This window comes from Lactuca virosa, chromosome 6 (assembly GCF_052849685.1).
Source record: "Lactuca virosa cultivar CGN04683 chromosome 6, Lactuca_virosa_CGN04683_v6, whole genome shotgun sequence".
NCBI classification, from domain to species: domain Eukaryota; kingdom Viridiplantae; phylum Streptophyta; class Magnoliopsida; order Asterales; family Asteraceae; genus Lactuca; species Lactuca virosa.
In genome coordinates this window covers 114,755,231-114,776,992 of record NC_136431.1, presented here as the reverse complement: position 1 = coordinate 114,776,992, position 21,762 = coordinate 114,755,231, and the positions used below count along the sequence as shown (strand labels likewise).

General features: G+C 35.0%; 1 long non-coding RNA gene across 8 annotated transcripts; it reads left to right on the top strand.

Moving 5' to 3' along the window:
- Nucleotides 1-5,857: 5,857 nt before the first annotated feature.
- LOC145119928 (uncharacterized) lies at nt 5,858-10,904 on the top strand. 8 transcript variants are annotated; one of them, XR_013714045.1, is made up of 11 exons: nt 5,859-6,238; nt 6,676-6,837; nt 7,037-7,498; nt 7,597-7,668; nt 7,766-8,102; nt 8,195-8,343; nt 8,695-8,733; nt 8,844-8,975; nt 9,056-9,159; nt 10,322-10,383; nt 10,487-10,904. It is a non-coding gene; the product is annotated as an uncharacterized LOC145119928 (long non-coding RNA). The 8 variants fall into 8 exon arrangements; XR_013714044.1 differs by having other exon boundaries at nt 6,676-6,868; XR_013714049.1 differs by having other exon boundaries at nt 5,858-6,238; nt 6,676-7,498; nt 9,063-9,159.
- The last annotated feature ends 10,858 nt before the right edge of the window (nt 10,905-21,762 follow it).

Below are 21,762 nucleotides of genomic sequence, written 5' to 3'. Positions count from 1 at the left end.
GTGATTCTCCCTAACCCACGTTTTTGTCACATTGAAAAGTTCAAGCTTACTCAAGCCATATTGGCATGCAAACACCAAGATGGAAAGTCTGTGTGTTCACACGTCCTCAAGATGAAGTCACACATTGACATATTGGGAATGTTGGGTGTCGTTTTCCCAAAGGAGCTAGCTGTTGACTTGGTTCTTCACTCGCTTCCTGAGTCATATAGTCAGTTTGTTAAAGACTACTATATGACTAACAACGACGTGATCCTTATTGATCTAACATATTTGCTAATTGTTGCTGAAGCAGCAATGCTTTGGCGTACTGGTCAATCAAATTTTTTTGGAGGATCAGTTTCCAAAAGTTCCATGGATGTTGGTGATGGCAACGGTGTGACAACCGTCAATTTTTGGCCAAGTCAAAGTCAACTAAAGTCAACAAGTCAAACCGGTCAACTCATCTAACCCTTGTACATTAGGGTTTCCATTATGTTTCTTATTGTACAACTCGCAATCTTAATACAAAGTATCACTTAGAGTTTTCACGTGTTCGGAAATTCTAAACCCTAATCAGGGCAAGAGACGAAACTACTCGATAAAACATTATTCCCTAACCCTCGGGGGCATATAACAATCATAACGAGACTTAACGAGATGTACAAACCTTGCGTTACAAAGCCAAACACTTAAAAAGGTCGCAAACGAGATCTCTCTCAAATCTCTCCCAAATCTCCTTATGTATGCGAAATCTCTCCCAAATCTCTCTCTGTATTAAAAATCTCTCCAAGAATGTGAAATCTCTCCTAAATCTCTCCAAGTATGTGAAATCTCTCCCAGGTCTCTCTCTGTATTAGAAATCTCTCCAAGTGTGTGAAATCTCTCCCAAATCTCTCTCAAAAGTTCCTTTAACTTTTTATAATCATTTCGGGCATCCTGACACTTAACTTGGTGAAAAACGTCCCAAAACGGGAAGAATTCTTGAAAAATAGCCTTAAAGAACAGAAACCTTCCTTTAAGGGCCGAAGCCTCTCGGACCGAAACTAGGAAGAACCGAAGCTTGCTATAGGGACCGAACCTTCCGAACCGAAACCCTTAGGACGAAACCGAAGCCTGATGACCCAAACCCGAAGTTCGCTTTTGCTCCTGACCTTCGCCTTCGGCTCATTTCGTCCATTTTGCCTTCGGGCCCAGCAACAGTAGGGACCGAACCTCGGCCCAGTACCGAGAAGTCTCGCAGATAGGCCAAATTCACCCGGTTTTCGACTACGACGTCATTTTAGGCCCGTTTTACATGATTTTTGCGTGGGATTTTCACCCAAAATCATATTTTAACATATAAGACCCCATACTTCATTAATAATCACATTTTTGAGTGCAATCATTGTCCAAGATTAGTGGGTGAGATACTTAAGGTGGAGTGCTGACTTTGCTTTAGTGATGACACAAGCAACCACCCCATGCCCACTCCATGAACCACCCTTGTCCTTCCACCATACCTAGTCATTCCATAGTACTTTTCCCACCATTTTCCAGCCACACACTTAGTCAAGGGCTGGAAAACCCTCCTCTCTCCTCACATTTCTCTCATTTTCCACCAAAGAACAAACTTCATTCTCTCTAAATTTCGAGATTCAAGGCTATTCTCCAAGCTTTTCTTCTACTTTTGGTAAGTATTATCATCCTCCATATGATTATTTCACTCCTTTCTACTCAAATCATAGGTTTCTTACACAAACTTCATCATATTTGTGTTAGAACTTCGAATCTTCAAGCATCATCTAAGTGTTCTTGAGTTGAACACTTCTTTCCTCCACCATCCATCTACTGAAATCACTCAAGGTGAGTTCATACCCCTACATTTTCATGTTTTCTTTAGTTTTCAGGGGGGGAATACAAGTTAAAATACCAAAAACTTAACTAAACTCAAACAACAGCTTTCATCAGAAAAGTTGAGTCTTATTCACGGACTGTTTTGACTATCTTAAAATTAATATCTTTCAAAACTGCATAAAATGCAAATAGTTCAGGTTCATACCTTTAAAGTGACTACTTTAACATCTCCATACGATTTTTCTACGATTTATGGTGATTTTTACAAAACTGCCTATCATTTCAGAAACAAACTCGGACCAGTCTGTGAATATGAACATTTTAACACAAGTTAAAGACTTCTAAAAATCATAATAAAAATTATGAATAAACTAGACACATTTTATGAACTCTCAGAATTTACGGATTCAGTTTTCGACTTCGTATGATTTTTATATGATTTCTCTAAAACAGTGCTGAAAGGTTAAAAACTAGTTAACAGCTTATAACTTTCATAACACTTTGTATTATGTTGAGCAAAATGTATAACAATAAGTTCTAAATATTGAATGTATTTTCTTGTTAGTTTATCATCATAAACTGAAATTTAGTCATTCATGATAAGATTCTTCATTCATCTCGAACACATATAATAAGCTATAATAAGCATAGTTTATGGATTTTTATTACATGAGAAAGGTTTTACTCTCAAAACAAATGAGTTTTTCATACACTACATAATAGTAATAGTTTATGGATTCATAGCACTAATGTATTTTCATAAAAAGAGTTATTTTACACTACAAACGTTTTGGATAAACTATAATAGGTATAGTTTATGTTTCATTTACATTTCAAACTCATTTACCAAAGGTTTTCAGTTCAGTTCACGTAAATCTGTTAATGAATAAACTTGTGAGACATTCGCTTCGCGTTACTTCCAAGTAACGAAATCAAAAGTCCTGTAATTGTAACCAGAGTCTCTTGTAGGGAGAGCGTGATAGTTGTGTATAGATCTATATTTGGTCTGACAAACCCACACCTGAGCTGCATGCAACAGTTAGATCGGCAGGTCTGGGGTGACAAGTGTCATTTAACGTTGCGACGCCTGAAGAACGTCGTATTACAAGGCCGTCTGAGTCATAGTATGGTTATAATAACTTACATGGGGTATTAACAAAACATAAGATTTACGGGTTTTACTTTTAAATTAAACGAGTTTATGTCGATTTAAACTCACATGAATTACTTTAAGTATGGAAAAATACTTGTATATTTCGGTCTGGACATTTAAGACTACATAACTTTTATAAGGAAAATATTGGATTTTCTTTGGAAACATATTTATCTTAAAACTACATTTCATCTAGAATTGTTAGACTTCAGCTATGATTGCTAAGTGTATATGCTAGAGTTATATAAGAATCTAGTCACAATCGACTTAGAATTGGTGGGCCCGCCTTACTTCCTGTTCCTTGTTTGGTTGTGGACCTAGGGCAGACCCATTATATTCGACGATTTATTTAACTTAAATTTTATATAACTTATATATACTGGGTAATTATAGAAGGAATCTACGGGTCTTTCTAGGGTTCATTATCGCATAACATAGGAGCATTTATTTCACACTTAACAAGGAAAATATTCGATTTTCTGGAATCATACTCTATCGTTTTTACAAGGAAAACGGATTTTCCCTCAAACAAAACTCTTATGAACTCACCAACTTAATTGTTGACACTTTTCAAAACTACTTGTATTCTCAGGAAATCAGTGAAACAGGAAACGAACAGCATTTTGAGGATGGGACGTTAAATCGTCAAACAGTTCATTTTGTCATCATAATGTAATTGATTTTGAAACATGTAAACATATACCATGGTGTAACCTTATCAATTATATTTATGATGGTTGTATTTACTTTGAGCACTATTATACTCGTTGTTGTGATACTATACATGAAGTCCTCCACCCCCGGACGTTTTCTCCATCCTTGGTTTGGGGGTGTGACAAACGGTGATAGTCCATAAATGGTTTCTCCTCCTAAAGGAGAAAAATCGGCCAAGGTAAAAAAGTTTGACCGTAAAAGAAAGGCCAAGTCTGAGATAGTTTTACGTGTCACTCCTGAAGAGTCCATCTGTCTCTATTGCCTATTGAAGGGGCATTGGAAGCGAAGCTGCCCAGACTACCTCAGAGATCTTAGAGATGGTAAAGTCAAATTGTATGACTCAACTTCAGGTACATCCACTATCTAAATTTATTAATTTCATGTTCATGGATTCTTAGTACATGATGTGATAATTTTCATTTTGATGTCTTGCAGAATCTAAGAGAATGAAGGAAGCTTAAGAGGAAGTAAAGGCTGATTCTGATCTGAAGAAATGGATTTCGGTCACATGGTTCAATGATCAGGATTTAGAGCTGCTACTTAGGAGTTATGATAGATTGCTTATGAATATTTAGAAACATAGTTTTCATGTGTATCTGCATTGTAAGGACAAGTTTTCCGCACATTAACAATAAAGTAAATTTTGGTTTTATTTGCTTTATGATTACTTGCAATGACATTTATGAAAATTGGTGTTTATATTTCTATTATTAGCAATGTTGAAAATGGATTTGATTCTTAGTTATATACCTTATGGTAGTGTCATAATTTAGCAAGTGAGGAAGGATTCTCATCACCAAAGTTTCAATTGGACAGAAACTTGGAATCATACGATTTGAATTGTGTGATGTATGAGAATCTTGATCTTTGGAAAATTAAGACTAAATTCCTTGCTCACGTGTATATGTGAGTCAAGTGAAGGACTAAAGGATCTGGTACACATTGATGTGAACTGGTCAGATCCACCACAAAGGATAATAAAGTCTATTCGTCGTGATTTACTGTTGATTCAGTAAATATGGTTATGCTTACAACATTGGGTGTAATTCTGATACCTTGAAAAGTTTCAAAGTATAGCAGAACGAATAAGAAGAATTCATTAGGCAGAAAGATAAATGTTTCTCCAATCTGAAAGGAAAGGAGAGTACTTTAGTATCATGTTTTATGATCATCCTAAAGATTATGAAACCATGTCACAATTGATCATCCAAGAACACCTTAGTGCATTTATATCACTAAGAAGAAGAATCAAATATTGTTGAAATGGTTAAATCAAGAAGATGAGTCATACTTCGTTCCAAAAACAAGTTTTAGAGTCATACTCTAGTTACTCCAAGTTGTACCTTGAGTAACATGTTCTAAGTAGGTTTACAATACCTCATGAAGTATGGAGTAGAAATATTTTCTTGCTCTAGCACATTTGAAATTAGTAGTTGTGATGTGTTGGTTAAAACAAAGACCAAATAAGACCAATTATATGAAGTGTTTTCTTGATAAGAACCCACACCAACTCTTGAACATTTGTTTGTCAAGGAATGATCCTTGACAGCGAATCTTATATGTCAAGAGGCCAGTGAGAGTCTTGTTGATCTTGAAAAGTTTCAGGAGACAATCGAAAATAAACCTTTTAGTAATCACTAGCACACGACCTAAGGTTGATAACCTATCGTGTTGACACATTCTTGTTTTTGTGCCCATTCCAATTAAGTTAATTATGCATGTGAGTTCTATGAGTTCTTATTTGACTGCATAAGGCAAAGCACCTTGATAAGTGAAAGTATATTGATTTGTATAGGTGAGCTGCTCAATAAGTTGGAAGCATCGATAGACCCTTGTGCTACCGGATGGCAAGAAATTAATATAAATATATATATATATATATATATATATATATATTAAGGAAATGAAAGTTAGGAACAGTAAAGTTCCTGACTTTTTGACAGGATTGGTCCTCCTATTTTGCCTTTTGAACATTTTGGAATATCTGGTCAATAGTCAACTTAGGAAGAGTAAATTTCCTAGGCAATTATCGAAATTGGTCCCTTATTTATATCTATATGGTGAATTTCGTCTGTTTTCTTTCTAGGAGGTCCTTTTCGCCATTTTTTAAATTAGACCTACACACGTGTTAGTCCTATCTGCCTTTCACCGTCTCTGTAAGCCAATCAAATTAAGATCGGTGTCATTATTCTTCACCGCCTATCTCTCGGTTACTTTAGTTTGCTCTCAGATTTTACATCCGATGTTTCCACCACGGCTCACTTTTATCCTCCCCAAATCGAGTTCCTCCCTTCTTCTACCTTCTGCTACCTCCACCGCTTCTCAGCTGCTCTGTGCTTTGCCAAAATTTTCAGTCGAGGATTTCCAAGTTTCAAGCCTTGCGATTTCGGTGGAAAAGTATTGATTCGCAACAACACTAGATCGATTATTCGTCGGAAGGCCAAACAAGAGCTCCTACAGAGAATATGATCCATGGTGAAGGAGAGGGAGTGCTATGACGTCGTCGGGGTTAATCCCACGGCCACGGAGGCTGAAATTAAGAAACCTTATTACATCAAGGTCATAAATCTCATCACTTCTTTAATTACTTCAATCTCCTCTAATCTTCTTCATCTCCCGTTTTTATGTTGCGTATACTTTTAGTAAACCAGTAATGAAGGAATGGCACATAGTTACGAATCGAGGTATTTTATATTTTCTATTCAACGGTGATATAGATTATATCCCCAATAGCATAGTCTATATAGGTTACGTCTCTTATTAACTTTGACCTAATCATACCAAATGTCAAATATATAAAAACCAAGGAACTGTGCTGTGACAATACAAATTTCTACTGCCACGACAGGTCCATCCAGATAAAAATCGAAATGATCCTCTTGGAGCACAAAATTTTCAGCCAACACTTTCATCCAGATGTTTAGTCAAGATGTTCATATAGTTTTTTCTTTTTCTTCACTTAATTGTTTTGAGTAAAAAATAATGTTCTATTACAGGTGTTAGGAGAAGCATACCAACTACTGAGTAATCCAGAGCAAAGACAGGCTTATTAAAGAACGTCTCTTCCAAACCCTTCTTTTATATGTGGTCCTTGTGTGAACATCAAAATCCTGATTGAGTATGTTCGTCGATACCTTTTCTACTTGGCTCAAGATGAGGTATAATAAATTGGATAATGAACCGAAAGAGGTATTAGTTTATTTAATATTTGATTTCGAAATTTTATATTTATCATGCTTATATTGCTCCATTTCATGTTTTTTTGGGTTTCTCAGGTATGCATTGTTTCGTAAAGATTGAGTTAAAGAGAATTAAAAATAATGCTAATATTATATTTAAAATTTTTATTAATTGTAGTTGTTTGACTTTACATGTCCAAGGAAGAGACCTGACATCTGTAGCTGTTCTACGTGGTTGTATGCATTTGGTTTATTTAGCAGGAAGTGAAAGAGTAGACAAATATGAAGTGGCTGGAGATTCTTCACTTGCTCAAAAGAACGCACATGTGCCTTACAGAAACAGCAAACTCACACAGTTGCTTCAAGATTCACTTGGTAGGAAAACAGCACCAACACCATCTTTATGGATAAAGGTTTCAGTCCCAAATTAAATTATAAATCCGTGGTCCTATGTTGTGGATGTATGCATGAGGACAAGAAAAGACATTGATGTTTGTTCACATAAGCCCCAAATTGAATGTCGTTGGTGAAATGCTTAATGCACTTGCTTAAGTTTGCTTAGTGAGTTGCAACTGTTGAACTCGGTGTTGCGCAACTACAAAAGGATAGTAGTTCAGATGTGAAAGACCTCAAAGAACCAGTAAAATCACATTTTCTCAACTTTTGTTTTGTTTTGTATCAAGTTTATTTTATATACACTATTAAACCAGCAAGTAAAATCCACATTTTCCACCTCAGATTGCAAATCTTAAGGCGGCTCTTGCAAAGAAGGAAGGGGATCTGGAAACAGATGTAGTACCCAGCTTTGAGGTAATCAATTCAATGAGTTATAATGAAACACAATAAGATTAAAGAATCATCAATCATTTTATGAATCTAAAAAATGTGTGTCTTTTTAAATGGATAGAAAGAGTAGTATGTCGAGGCAGAAGACACAAAGCTTCGATTTGGATGAACTATTCGCAAATTCACCTCCATGGCCTCCAATAATAAGTACTAGCCTTGGTGAGACGATGTATGTAGAAGAAGATGATAAAGTCATCGCAAACAAGCAAGACGTAGCTGCAACAGCAACACGATGTTGGGATACATAAAATAACGGTGGACTTATAATATCGGATTCCAAGGTGTAAATGGTTTTGAGATCGCGACTACTGATGGTGCCGATGAACATGAACTAGATGTTCAATCATTCAAAACTCCCAACCTTGCAACAGAAAACCAACAAAGAGCTCAGATCTCAGGTAAATATTTACTAAATATTATTATCAACCATAGCGTCTGTTTCTAATAAGTCAAACATAAACATTGTGGCTTGGGTTGTATTGTATTGTAGGTCAATGATTCAGAGGCTACGGAAACCGACCGGCCTGGCTCACGCTCAGGCTTCGCAGCGACGTGGGAGGCAGGGAACTGTCACCGGTGCTGAAATGAAAAGTAAGGTTGGGACAAGTAAGTAGTAAATGGGGGCAAGTAAAGTAACAGGTGCTTCCAATTTCTTCGATTCTTAACCAAGTTTTCATTTTTTGGTTTCTTTTTTATTGGGTTTGATGAACTGTGTAGTTTATATTAAATTTGTAGGAGTTGATTAGATATGTGATGATAACACTAATTTCCTATAAAATTAATAACCTGAGCTGCAAATCTGTGCAACAAAATAAGTGAATCGATGAATCTAAATTAGGATGGAAATGGAAGTCACAAACATGGAGAATAAGAATTTAACATTGATTACCATGATAATCTTGAAGTTTTTGTTTAATTTTAGAATCAACATCATAAGAAAAAACATTATTATATCCAAACACATCCTAAATTTTTTGAAATCTCTTATAGGATCGGTGGATTGGGTATGGATCTTCGAAGCAAATAACAGTAAGTACTTTGAAACGTCGATTTCTTTGTGTTTTCTTCATTAAATCCGTCTTCTTTTATCATCATTTAAACGATTTTACTTTTACGCTCTTCTGTTATACACTTCCTAGACCTGTAGTTGATCCCAAGAAGCTGACAAAATGGAATTATGATGGATGAAGCACTGGTCAAGCTCCTCGTGAGGACTGCAAATTCATAGTTACATGAAGTTTAATGGAAGTTACTATGTCAACTATTGTGAGGTATGCAAGTGAAATGTAAGTCGAATACTTTTTTTTTATGAAAAAAGTTGACTGAATTTAATATATATTTTTATTTAAAGTTTTTAGGTGGTTGGGATTTGGGACTCTTTAAAAGGCGAAGGATTAGGGGATTGCTACTTTTAGCAATGATTTTCGCCTTTTTTCAATTACAGATATTAAGAAGGTATGTATATCTTTTTTTTTTTGCATTACTTTTCAATTGTATCGGTTTTGTTAAAGAAGAAAATTCCAAATACCCTCTGAAATAATCCCTCCAACATTGGGATGGAAAGCTTTGTGTATCTTTAAGTTTAACTGCCTTGCTGTAAATTTTATTAGAATGACCATTTTGCCCTTATGTCTTTTATTCACAACAGATGGTGAACAAAATATGATTTTATGACTGTAGCTACAAACTAAAACTAACATATTTAACTTATATGTAAATAGTATTTAATCAAGTCTATACTTAAATCCAAAATAACAAGTTTTAATACTTAACTCTACCGAATGAGTTTTTGTGCGAATGGATGTGAATGACTAAGCCTCTTCATAGAGGCTGCACCTTTTGGTTAAAGATAGGGTAATGTCCATGATTTCACATCTATTTAAAATTTTGATGTTATTAAACGACTGATTTAATAGTTACAATTAAGTTTTACTTTCTTAATTCTTATCCAAAAATAACTTATTCGTATTTACTTATTACAAAATATAATATTTGTTAAAAGACAGATTAGTTTTATCACTACATAGTAACGAATCCAACTACTTTGTAGTAATAATTATAAATGTTTCGTGCTAATAAACTTAATTTTGCAAAGTAAGCACACCCAGACTACAAAAGTAATAATGCACCCAATTTTTACATTTCAACATATCCTCTTTATATCGATTACCTTAAATCGAAATTTTTTGGTCACCCTTCATTCCCCTACAATTCCTATTGACAAAGTGTTTAATATAAGTCTTTTTTTTATTGCTTATATATTTATGACTTTATTTTTTAGAATATTCATGTGGCTTTACCAAATGATGGGTATGTTGGATTCTGTTAACATATATCCTTTCTAAACCAAACTGTCAAAGTCTACCACAAACGAGCAAGGAACAAAACTGATGGGTTTACAAAATGACGGGTGGTCCGCTACATAACACACACATAACCGACAGTTAAAGGGTTGCTTTGATGTAACCATAACTGACAGTTGAAGGGTTGCTTATGACAACCTTTCTTTGTATATGCAATCCAGCAAAAACTCTTATTCTTCTTTTATCTCTTCCCATGAACAATTAACATATCAAGCTTACATCAAAGCAACCATTATTTGTTCTTATCTTTTTAGGAATGAGCATGCGTATCAGACATGTGGAAGAATGTTGGCAATCAACCGAATTTTACAACAAGGTAGTTATCACTTTATCAGTTCACCTTTATCCACCCTTTTTTCATCTTTTTGCAAATTCTTAAAAGTTAGTATGGCTTCTGATTAATGGTGTATTGATTGTAGATTCTTGTAGAATACAAAAATAAAGATCCATATTATGTGAAAGCTCACTATCCTTTAGGGCCCTTATGGAGTACAACAGGCTAAATCACTTTAGCTCCATGTAAATCTGCCCAACCACCTGCCCAAATCCTCTATCAGCGTACCGACTTGGCATCTTCTTCTTCATTAAGAGGGTGGTTGTAAAAAGAGGTTGTGGGGTTAACATGCGCATTATTGAATCAATGGTTTTATTTGCTCATTCATGAACTACAAAGGGACTATAGTTTCTATGTTTTCCATTACTATTTGTGTATGCTATATCGTTGATATGGTATGGTAGGGTTTGAATTTGGTTTCCGGTTTCTTTTGAAAAGAAATTGAGTTTCCCTTTATGAAATTTCGTTGGTTTGGTTTGTAATAAGAGTGCAGTTGACACAAACATGGTAATCAAGCTAATGAATATTAAACACAACACCATTTAACTATAACAAAAACACAACATTGAAGACTTCCGACCCCCGCAAAGCGAGGGACACTTCTCTAGTTAAGATTAAGCAAGTTCGGTCCATATGAGTTTGAATTTGTCATAAACCTTGTCTTATGATAGTGGTTGGAAATGACAAATTCACATGGATAGGAACACATACACCATAAAATCTAAGTGGTAAGAGGTTTCTCTCTACTTCACGAAAATGATTGTGAGGAAACGCTTTCACTTGTGGATTTTATAGGATTGGTTAATATCATTAGAGTTAGCAGTTGTGATAATTGCATTTTCAAATTCGAGTATGATTATGACATCACTTTTCATAGTTCGAATTATGAGAAATGGAAAATAGTTTGAACGTTCGGGACTTATTGGTATAAGTTCTGAAAGGGTTTAGACACACACATAAGTTGTCTAATGAAAGGTGTATGAGGTTGAGAAGTCTAGATAAAGACTTATCAAAGCACTACGTATCAGAAATTTGAACTTTGGTAAGAAAGTCAATAGGTAATGATTTCTAGAAGTCCAGTTGATTTCTGGATACATGTCAAAACTAGTGGGAGCATAATTGATATGTTGGTAAGAACATAATTGAATTGTTATGCTAATGGGAGCGTGATTATTATGCTAAGTGTTGCAAGTTAGCAACACTATTTATAGGAAACAAAGTTCTAAATGTAACGACCCAAATTTTCAAATGATTTTTTTTCATTTTTAAATAATCAAACATTTCCAAAAACCACAAAAATCTCAAGACCATTTGTTTTCAAATTCACACATCAACAATTTTATTTCAAATATCAGAGTGTCCCATCAAAACAAGCGTCGAAGAGTGCATGTCGCGGTATTAAGCCTTGCCCTTGCCCTTAGACTCAAATGTACCTGAAACAAATCCACAAACTGTAAGCTAATGCTTAGTGAGTTCCCCAGAGCATACCCCACACAGTCCACGTAATCACATATACCATATTAGCTATAAAAGCTACACAAACCACATAAGCCATGCATACAACATATAAGGATGCCATGGACACCCTCCAAGGTCTTACACCTAGTGCCACTGGAACCCCCACATGGTCTTAACTACCTGCCATGGGAACCCCCACATGGTCTTCCTGTCATGGGAACCCCCACATGGTCTTTCTGCCGTGGGAATCCCCACACGGTCTTTTACTACCAAGAAATAACATACAAGCCACACATGCAAATATACTAGGATGCCATGGAAACCCTCCAAGGTCTTACACATAAGTGCCTCGGGAACCCCCCGAGTCTTTCATGCGAGTATCACAAATAACTAGCATACCACATATCCCATAACCAACTAGTCATATCTCATAACAACAATGAGCCGGCCTTAGTGCATTAGACCCATTGGTATGGTGAGGAGACTCACCTTCTCAAAATGCTGAACTGATAAGATAAGATCAGATAAGTCCCAACGCGCAGCTCCAACTCAACTGCCTATAACCATCATGTGATTAACTTGTCAAAATCCCGAAATACCATAAATACCCTCTAGGTCAAACTTGGTCAACCCTGGTCAAAGTCCAAGTCAACAGTCAAGGTCAACAATCCATGTTAACCCCAACTCATCGAGTGCATCTAGCAACTCGTCGAGTTCCTTCAGAGTCCAGAAAACCGGGACAAACCCTAGCCAACTCGTCGGGTTGTCTCATTAACTCGACGAGTTCACTCAATATCCAGAAGGCGGGGAAACCCGATCTAACTCGTCGAGTCGCCAGGGCAACTCGACGAGTTTTCCTTTGCCTCAACATAATCCATCCTTCCAGTCGAATCCAAACCTCTAAACTACAGATCCGGTCCCTTAAGACTGAAATACCACGTAAAGTTGCAAACTTTACGTGTATGCATGGCCTCAAATGGCTAAAACACTAAAACTAGGGTTCATACAATGTTTAGAACATGGAAAAGGGCCTAGACTAGGTAAAGGGAGCAACTTTATGTCTATGAAGACCTAGAGGTGTCCAGATCTGGAACCATATCCTCATGACAAGTCTAAATCCGAGTATGATAACCTTTTGCACCAAAAGTGACCATATTCTTCCATAAGATGACTTCTAAGCAAATAGAGATCAAGGTAGCAACTTTTTACCTCCAAATGGATGCTAACACCAGGTAGATGCCGGATCTAAAGCCCTCTCCTCACTTCAATCTCTTCAAGCTCCAAGTTTCCTTCCAAAAAGCACAAGATTCACTCTCCAAAGCTCACACACCCTAAAGAAGGCACTAAAGCACGACTAGGGTTTCTCTTTGAACAGGTAGGACGATGAGGGAGGCCACAAATGACCCATAAGTTCCTTAAATAGGGTACAAACCCCTAAAACTTAGGGTTTTCCTTTACAGTGTCTACTCGCCGAGTTGGGGCCTTCCAACTCGTCGAGTAGATCCTAAGTCCCACGTCTAAAAATGATTTCTACTCGACGAGTTGGAGCTCCCAAACTCGTCCAGTTCCAGTCTAAAACCCTAAAATTTTGAGAAATAATTGATACCTGGAACAAGCGTTACAAATCTTTCCCACTTGAGCTAGACTTCGTCCTCGAAGTCCGCTGACGCAAACAAATCTGGATAGTGATCTCGCATCTCCTCTTCCGGCTCCCATGTCCATTCGGAGCCTCTTCAGTGCTGCCATTGCACCTTCACTAATTTCACCTCCTTGTTCCGAAGAATCTTGGCCTTCCTATCTAGAATCGTAATAGGCCTCTCAATGTAGTTCAGGCTCGCGTCCACCTGAATGTCGTCCAGAGAAACAATTGCGGCCTCGTCTATGACACACTTCCGAAGCTGGGACACGTGGAAGGTGTTGTGTATCTGGCTAAGATCGTTCGGCAGATCCAAGCGATAGGCCACCTTGCCCACCCGTGGAGTAATTCTGAACGGTCCAATATATCGGGGCCGTAGCTTGCCCCTCTTTCGGAACCTAATGACACCCTTCCATGGTGACACTTTCAGCAAGACGAAATCCCCCACCTGAAACTCAAGATCCGATCGGCACCGGTCAGCATAGCTTTTCTGACGGCTCTGTGCAACTCGTAGCCTGTCATGCACCTGCTGAATCAACTCGGTAGTCTTGAGCATCACCTCGGTGCTCCCCATGACTCGCTGTCCTACCTCACCCCAACAAAAAGTGGTCCTACACCTTTGACCATACAACATTTCGAACGATGGTCGGTCGATACTGTTGGATTAGATGTCTAAGCCCATAACTATTAATGGTATGTATTCGACCCGACTTGGCATTGTCCATTTGGGTTTCATGGCATCGGAACGATTTGGATCCCACGTCCAATATCGTTTCTACTTGACGAGTCTGGGGCTCCCAACTCGTCAAGTAGCTCTTAAAAAATGAATAAATTAAAATTAAATGCGTACCAGGAATCAGGCGTTACATAGTGATTAAATAATAAGTGTTTTATTTATATTCAATTGGTTGAGACCATATTTAATTAGGTTATTCTTGTGTTTCACTTCGCATGTTTTACTTCCCGAATAACGGAAACATATGAGTTGTTGTTTACGAGTCGGCTGTGCATTGATAATACGTAATTAGTAACTTGATGTTATAAAACGTATTTTTGTGTATGATTTGATGAGTGAATAGTACAAGCATATGATTCGAAGTTTATCCGTTCCTTTTACCCCAAATGGGATAAAAGCGACATATGTGGGCCCCTTGATGATTTAATGATGACATCTTAAGAGCTTGGCCAAGCCTGGACTAAGTTGACGTGTTCAATTGTAGTCTGAGTCAGTCGTCATAAATCGGAAATCAGGAAACAAATCTTGGGCAAAGATTGATTATAATCCATGTCTCGTGTCCATACGATATCTTGTAGAACGGTGGGATATTTGATCACTTATCTAAATGAAATGTCATTGACTAGTTCAGAGTTTGACATCGACTTTTGAAAGATACGATTGATAGTCAAATTTTGAAGTCATACTTGCAATCATAGTTATTAGAATTATCCAAGTGGGAGACTGTTGGATTAGGTGTCTAAGCCCATAACTATAATTGGTATGTATTTGATTTGATTGTAGCATGATCCTTTTGGGTTGCATTCACTCATGCAACTTGACAGGATGACTGGTGGAGAGAGAGAGTAGGACTTATTATTTAAAATAATAAATTGGTACTCAAAATGATTTTATTAATATATTATAAGATTAATATATTATTTGGAACTCATATTATTAATTAGTATTTAATCAGAAATTAAATTGGCATTAATTTTTGGAATTAAAGGAATTGATTAATAATCGAGGGGTTGTTTTACAAATCGTTGATAGTTGTGAAACTGGGCTACTAGACACATTAATTAGGAGTGGATGAAATCATATAGGGAGGCCCTATAGATTTCGTCCAAGGCCTACTGGTAAGAGGTCCATGGGCTGCTTAAGCCTTAAGCAGGAAATTAGGGTTTCCTCCAGAAACCCTAGCAGCCCTCAGCCATATATAAACCCTCAAAGCCTTAGAATTTTGGCTCATGCATGTGTTCCTCAATACCCTGGCCGAAATTCTTGTCTCTCCTCTCATCTTGTTGCATTGGGTGTTTGTGAACCATTAGATGTGCAACATTTGGGGTACTAAGCTTTCAAGAGTCAAGGATATTCAAGGTTGTTCTTGTTATTACTACATAACAAGTAAAGGCAATCTTCTAACCCTAATTTCATATGGATTTCGAAAATTGTATGCTAGATTTAGGGTTATTGCTTTGGTATTTAATTTGCATGTTCAATTAGTGAAAAACTTAGATCCAAAACAATTAGGGCTGCATGATCACATAAGAATGTTGATATGCTCATAACCTATCAGTAGTGTGATGATTGTCTTTGTAACAACTGTTAGTTATGCTTGTATTTTCTTGATGACTGTGATTCTTGTTATGATATTATGTGGTAGTAGTAGGGGTGAAATAGACCCGGTATCCAGTTGAAATAGACCGAAGGGGATTGCAAGCACCTAGATATGCTTGACTGTATCCGGTTGAAATATACCAAAGGGGATTGCAAGCACCCAAATATGTTTGGTAGTATGCGGTTGAAATAGATTGAAGGGGTATGCAAGCACCCATATATGCTTGGTTGTATGTTTGTTTAGTATGTGGTATTTTGGGAGAACTCATTAAGCTTTGTGCTTATAGTTTTTAGTTTATGTTTCAGGTACTTCGAGCTCAAAGGGGAAGGGCCCGACCTGATCACACCGCATCACCCTATGGTTTTCGCATTTTGAGATTTTGACAATTTGTACTCTTATAACATGTTGCTATGATACACTTTTGACTATTTTGTTACTAGTATCTCATGATTTGAATGAATTTAAATACAAAATTTTATTTGTACTTTTGGGATGTTACAATATATGCGCAATCCATGGATGAAAATGTTAAAAAAATGTGGATTTTAATGAAGAAAAGGTAAAGGTGTTTTATTCAACATCTATCGCTGGACATTCATCAACGTAAAGAATATCATTCAATTTTCCATTAAGATTTCTATAAGGAAAACCAAGTTATTTTTACTATGATGCCATAAAATTTAATTTATAATTTTGGAAAGGCATAGACATTGTAAAAAAAAACAGGTTTTATGCATCACCCTTTATTGTTGTTATTTATATTTCTTTTTATTGAAGGTCGTTCTTGTATATCTCTGGGACGTAGTTCATTTAAATCAAATAAATTCAGATGTTATTTTTCAAAAAGTAGAACAAGTAAGGGAAGAACCCGATCTACATCAAATATAAACACAACATAATCTTCAAAGTTCACATTTCTTATTTCTAAAAGTTGGGAAAGCTGACTAAAATCTAACACATTGGTCAAGAGTCTCATTTAAAGAAAGAAATGAATGAAGTGGGAAGATCATTGATCATGATTTTATTTATCAAGAGATTTGAAGAGAAAGAAATGGAAGATCTATGCTAATATTCTTTAGAAACTGTCCTCCCAAATAAGGAGGATTAGAAAGAAAGGAAAGGAAGATCATTCCCTTTCTTTTCTTTTATCTCGTTTTCTTTTCTTTTCTTTATTTAGTGAACTGGGGAGCAGAGCATAAAGGTATAATGGAATAACTAGATCTAGACATTATCAAATCCCACATCCGAAATAGTTCACATATGGAATATTCATGGTTATGTATAATAAACACCCGAGGGAAGATGAATCTAATGAGATTTATGAACGTTAGAGGATGGAGACTCAAGATCTAGATTCAAACGATCCATTTTTCAATTGAGGTGAATATAGATAAACCAACATACTTCACATGTCCTTCAAACAAAATCTGGTGTAGCACCTTCCGCCTAATTTGACTCACTTTCCTTCATTCCTGAAGTATGCATTATTTTGCCACACATTGTATCAAGAAAACACATAGATCAAAACAACTAAAGAGAGAAAGATAAGAACCTCATGGAAAAAGGTGTTAGAACTCTTTAAATTCTTTAGAACAACTGAACAATCAATAAGAAAATATGCACTTATATGCATAAATTGAGTACTTTAGAGAACAAAGAAAGGGAGAACTAAACTTTTGATAATTCATGCATATCAGGCCACTCGTTACAGTGGCTAGTGAGCCCAAGATAACCAGAAGTTTCAAGCTTTTAGCTGCTTCCCTTGACTTATCATTAAGTTTACTAGGGTTTTTTTATAGGGAAAATGACTTTAAATGACAACCAATAACTTAAAATGTGTTCTTTAGGTCACTAAACTTTTAATTATATCCAATAAACTAACCAACCTTTTATTTTGGTTTTAAAATATCATCCATTACGATTTTTATTAGTGAAGATAACAATAAACATCGTCATTGACCTTACCATATCTAATTAAAAACTTCTAGTAATCGTTTTTCTCAAACCATAATTGATAACCATTAGTAACGCTATATTATTTTGTGATATTGCTATTCTAATCGATAAAAAATCTATGCAAGTAAAATTTAGTTTTAGAAAAATGATTACTAAAAGTTTAGATTTAATAATGATTACTTTGGATTATTGGTTTCCATTTTAAGTCATTTTACATATAAAAAGGATAAATTATAAAAATGGTCCCTATGATTTGATGTAATTTATGCATTTGGTCCCTAACATCTTTTTTAACTCGGTCCATCCTTATAGTTTTATTTTGTTGCGAATTTTGTCCTTACCATACCTGAATCGACTAATATACCATTTCTTATTAATTTTAGCTTTTTTTATTAGTATTAGTATTTTAATGATATTTTAAGATAAATGTCCCCTACAACACCCATGACCGTCCCCACTCCTTTCTATGTTACAAAACGTAGCTCCGACACTACCTCCGTCAACACCACCGATCATCCCTTTCAACCAAATCAAATGAAACCAAAACCATAATAAATTTGAAATTAAAATCAAAACCAAACAAAATCCTAAAGAACAATAATAACTACATGTACTCCATTCGTTTTTTTTTAAATTGAACTGAATGTAAGAACTATAGCTTCGTCTGTTCCCATAATGAAGGGGGTCTTCGTTGTTTTGGCATTACAATCGTTTTTACTAAAATTAAAATCAAAACCAAATAAAAACCCCAAACAACAAATCGTTTTTACTGTTTGATGAATTACAATCATTCCTCAAATGAAGACAAAACTACGAAAATGGTCCTTATGGTTTGCAAAACTTGCATGAATGGTCATTTTTATTGAAGCCGTCAAGTTTCATCCGTTAGGGACTGAATTCGTAAGGGCATTTTCTTCCTTTCATGTATAAGATGGATTGAATTCGTGACATTTAGTAAACCATACGGACCATTTTTGTAATTCATCTTAAAATAATACAAATGCTAGAAAATAAGAGGAGAATTCAAACTCAAAGGCTTAGCCAACTAGGTTAGAACCAAACTTGTTTTATATTTCCGAAAACTAATTAATATTATCTAAAAGTCGTAAATACATTATTAATAAAAAAATTTAAAAAACATATTTTTACAAAAAAAACTTTTTTTAATAAAACAAGATATATTTTTAGCGTAACGTAAAAAATATATTTTTTACAAAACAATTTATATGTTTTTTTACATATTTGTTTGATGTAAAATATAATTTCTATGTATTTAAAAAAACTACATTTTCGTATAATACGTTATTACATTGTTATGATCCTATGTTTTCATAAAGAAATAATTTTTTTTTCTTTTTTTTGCTTTCTCATAGAAAAAAAATGTTTTTTTACGTATTTATTTTATGTAAAATATGTTTTTATATATTTAAAAAATACGTTTTCGTATAATATGTTATTACATTGTTATAATTCAAAAATATACTTTTAAAAACATAAAAAACGCACTAACATATTATATAAAAACATATTTTTTTAAATACATAAAAAAATACGTTTTCGTATATTATATTATTACATTGTTATGATCCTAAAAGATATTTTCATGTTTTCATAAAAAAAAGGTTTTTTTTTTGCCTTCACGTAAAAAATAATTTTTTTTACGTATTTATTTTATGTAAAATATGTTTTTTTTACGTATTTTAAAAATACGTTTTCGTATAATATGTTATTACTTTGTTATAATCCAACACTAAAGACGTTAAAAGTATATTTTAGGTTATAACAATGTAATAACATACGATTGACAATTTTCGACACGACCTGCGACACGACATGACATAAATGAGTTTGTGTTGAGTTTTTCAACCCGCCAACCCACCAACCCGGTAATCCGTTTATTAAATAGGTCATATATGAGTTTCTAAAAATTAAATGGGTTGACCTGCCAACCTGTTTATAGTTTTAATAAAAAAAATTATATTATTTTTAAATGTATCAAATATTAATATTTAATAAGTATTATATACCACTGATTCATAATTCATTCACCATTTGACATTTTAACTCGTGCAGGTGGTCGTAACGACGTAACCTGTAAGGCTCAAAGACTGTAACCATTTTGCTCATTTGCCCTAAAATCTAAATAATCTCAAAATCAAATCCGCAAATCGCGTAACTTCCACTTCCAAACTTCCAGTCTACCGGTGACTCGGTCACTTACTCTCCCCTCTGGGATCGAAATCAAGTATCGAAATCAAATCCGCGAACCTAAAATTACATCAACCATCAAGAATTTATCCATGTTTAATTATCAATTTTATTTATGGAATCAGATCCACGAACCCGCCAACCTGTGAAACCGTAAAAATAAATGGGTTGGCGGGTCATATATGGGTTTATGTTCCAAACCCGCCAACCCATGACCCGCCAACCTGCGACCTGTATAATAAAATGGGTCGTGTTCGGGTTGACATATTTTGACCCGCCAACCCGAACACGACACGATTGTCATGCCTATAATAACATATTATACGAAATGTGTTTTTTAAATACATAAAAAAACATATTTTACATAAAATATATACATAAAAAAACTTTTTTTTCTATATGAAAGGAAAAAAAAATTTGTTTTTATGAAAACGTGAAAATATGTTTTATGATCATAAGAATGTAATAACATATTATACGAAAGCGTATTTTTTTCTAAATACATAAAAAAATTCATTTTACGTAAAACAAATACGTAAAAAAACATATAAATTGTTTGTAATTTTTTTACAATATGTTAAAAATATATATTGTTTAACTAAAAAAAGTTTTTTTTTTTTTTTTTTTTTTTTTTTTTTTTTTTTTTTTTGTAAAATTATGTTTTTTAATTAATGTATTTACGATTTTAGATAATATTAATTAGTTTTCGGAAATATAAAAAAAGTTTGGCTGTAGCCTAATTGGCTAAGACTTTGGCTGATTAAGGAAAGGGGGAGGAGGTCCCAAGTTCGAAACCTCCTCCGCATGCATGTTTTGCAAACCACAAGGACCATCTACATAAAAAAAAAACAGGGACTAAGTTTGTGACCTTTAGTAACCACATGATCTATTTTTGTAGTTTTGTCTCAAATTAAAGAAAACCAAGCAAAACCAAACCAAAATAAAAGCTTGAAAGCTTCGTCTTCTCCGATTAGCTTAATCTTCTCTGACAAGCATGGTGCTTGTCACAGAAAAAAAAGACTTAAAGAAAACATAGCCGCCACTTATGGTGTTGTTAAGAGAGTTGTACCTTCTGAAGATCAAGGAGAGAGATTGATTGAGGTAGTGTCGATGTTCTCCGACGACTTCTTGCTCGAGTGTTGTGGTGATAATTGACTCACGTACTCTTGAAGGCGGTGTTGTGCTGATCAACAATAAGAGTCGGTAGAAAGGAGGCAACGACGACGATACGGTGGTATATGATCTTTGGAGATGTCGATGGGTTGGTTTAGCATCAAAATTTGACCACTTGGATGAAGGGAGTGCGTACAGAGTTGGTATGGATGTATGGTGGGGTGGGGAACAATGGTTCAAGGAGGGCGGCAATGCTTTAGTAAGGGAGGGTGACAATCTAGTTCTCGCTGATTTAGGGTTTAGTGTTAGAGAAGAGAGATAGAGTGATATAGACAGTGACTTTAGGTGGGTCGGAAAGGGGGGGGGGTTGTGTGTTTATTTTTTAAAATTCGAAATGATAAAAATAAAAAAAAATTAAAAAAGAAATATATAATGATATAATAGTCATTTTATTTTTTATAAGTATTCAACACACAACAAAATAAAAATCGTAGCCGTGTTAAAGAAAGATTAAATAACAAACACATAAATTAATCCAAACTATATTAGATTATTCGTATAACATGTTGTAAAGGAAGCTTAAACTTCTAGTTATCTTGGGCTCACTAGTCAGTTTAACGGGCTGGCCTGATGTGCATGCGAGTAGGCCTGATG